The sequence below is a fragment of the Thermobia domestica genome, chromosome 9 (assembly GCF_964235325.1).
Source record: "Thermobia domestica chromosome 9, izTheDome1.hap1.1, whole genome shotgun sequence".
NCBI classification, from domain to species: Eukaryota; Metazoa; Arthropoda; class Insecta; order Zygentoma; family Lepismatidae; genus Thermobia; species Thermobia domestica.
This window is the reverse complement of record NC_137462.1, coordinates 32,052,301-32,054,878: the sequence shown is the minus strand read 5'-3', so window position 1 is coordinate 32,054,878 and position 2,578 is coordinate 32,052,301. Positions and strand designations below refer to the sequence as shown.

The 2,578-nt window shown below is 38.8% G+C and overlaps 1 pseudogene; it reads right to left on the bottom strand.

Moving 5' to 3' along the window:
• Positions 1-921: 921 nt before the first annotated feature.
• LOC145694529 (mitochondrial intermembrane space import and assembly protein 40-A pseudogene) lies at positions 922-2,036 on the bottom strand (annotated as a pseudogene).
• Positions 2,037-2,578: the final 542 nt, after the last annotated feature.

Here is a 2,578-nt window from a genome sequence, read left to right as displayed (position 1 = left end):
GCACATCCTCACCGTCTCCTTTAGCATAAGCCTATATGGCGTAACTGTAGGGCGAAAAACTTCAAAGATTTCATTACATTTTTACGAATTGAACTACAATAATATTGCATATTTTCACTATGAATACGGTTACTAATTTTCTACTACAAACAGGTGACCCATTGGTGGGAAGTAAACTTTCCAAACCGGACACACTGGTGGGAAGTTTACCGTACTCTCAGTCTTTCCATCGGAAAAGTAAAAAGCATTATTGCATCCTAAGGTTATATATTAAATGCGTACAGGGAATGTGGTAGCTCCTCAGTGGTGCAGTGCTCGCTGTTGGCGCGTGAGAGATCCTGGTTCGAAATCAGCTCGCATCCAAGTGGTTTGTGGTGGACAAACACTGTGTGCGTGTGTTTTCTCGGGGTTATCGTTTTCCTCTCACTTTCGTCATTCCGTAATTCTTATCATCACCGTCCCCCTTAACCTCAGTGCACAATCATGATACATTAATATAGGCTATCTGCATGTCGTGGCGTAGTGCACTCTACCAATATTCAGAGCTCCCTCGTGGCTAAGCGGTTAGCGTACGCGCCTTTGGCGTGGGAGACCCGGGTTCAATTCCCGGCAGGAGCTCATGTGGTTCGGATTCCACGTTAATTAGTAGGCCCACGTCTCATATAGCCTCGCTGCTGAAAGGGACGCTAAACTAAAATCAACTCAACTCTACCAATATTCAAGCTTACTGTAAATTAAGATTACATGTGTAGCTAGCAAAATAACAAAATAATAATAATAATAATAATAATAATAATAATAATAATAATAATAATAATAATAATAATATTTTAAAATATTGCAATGAGGACAGGACATTAAAACATGGATGAGAAGAATGCAGAACTGAAAACCGCGACAAAATGTAAACCGGAAGAACAATTTTTGCATTGCAAAATCTGTAACATTTATTTTACGGATACGCATACAATTCCTGCTGTTCTTGGACAACTATCATTACAAAGTACCTATGACAGTTGAAGCTTCCACAATCTTTATTGAAAAAAAAAAAAAGTGGCCACGCATTTCTTTTTGCACTCCCTTAATGTAGTTCTGAACAGCTTGGCATACAGGTAGTGCCTTTGTATCAATTTCACTACCGCAAATCAAGTCCTAGTCCTTACACAGTGTATCTAGGCAAATATATATATATATAAATTTGTAAAGAGTTAATATTAGCCCTTGTACTAATATTTAGCAAATACAACTGTTAACATTTCCAGGGCATCTTCGGATCTAGAATACACATGATAACTTTTCATGTTGTCCTACTCTGTTGTTTCTCAACAGTTTTCGATACTTCGGATTCCTCCTCTTCTTCTTCTCCTTCCAATGCTGACGCATCACGTTTATTTTCCATCCTAGGAATTTCTATGGCCTTTGGTTCAGTTTCAGGTTCCCCCATTTCACTAAAATCGTCATCTTCATCATCCCCGGATTCCTTACCATATAAAGTTGGGTACTGAGTTAAACAGTCATGCATCACTCTAAATGTTTCGTAGCAATCACTACCTTTGGGTTCAGCTTTACTGTAATGAAAACACGAAAATGCTTCACGGAATTCAACACCACATGGACCAACTACCATGCTACCAAGACACGGACAACTCCAATTGATTTCCCCATTAGGAAGAATTAGTCCAGGCTGTTCTTCTGGGTCAGGTAAAGTAATTTTACTGGGACTTTTATGATCATCTGCTGTCACGAACAACACTCTATCTTTACTCTGTTTACGTTCTTCTGCAAGAGAAGTTGACACAGTATTATCTTTGTTTTCATTTAAAAAGCTTTCTACTTTATCTCCAGACATTGTTACGTTTTTATCAAATATAATTAAAGTAATCAGCTAAAACACGTTATAATGAACACACAAAATACACAATACAGACAATAGAACAGAACAAATTATATAACCTTTGTTCAATTCTCCATGATCACTGCCACAAGTGGCCTGCCACCACAAATATTTCACTTCAAATCACAAGGAGAGAGAAAGTAGCAGTTTGGTCTATTGAGTTCAGTGTTGCCACACTCGTGAATATCAATTATGCCAAATGGAAACCAAAATTATAAGATTTCTAATCGCTTTTCCTCCACGGTATTTACAATTTATAAATAGTAAATGCCATGTTTTAACGACTTACTCCGTAATATGTTGTCGGTTGTATTAAGTGAAAGAAAAGCAATGGTAATTGAGTTAACTATAAAGCGATCTTGTCTGTTGTACAGGAATGCGACTACACTGTTTAGTCCTATAACCTCGTCACAGACCCGTATCCAGGGGGTCTAGGGGCCGGACTCCCCCTAAATTTTTGTTGCCCCCTTTAAATTTTCACAGTAGGCTTGCAAATTAACTATCAGCTATAATTGTAGGAGGGGTCGGCTGAAGTTAGGGGAGGCCGATTCAACCATATTATAGTTCATCACAATAATATGGTTGGATCGCCCCCCCTAACTTCAGCCGGCCCCTCCTACATTTTTGGGCTGATTACCGGCGTGCCTCGCCATCTTAAATTTAGTTGTGAAAATGAACGGAACT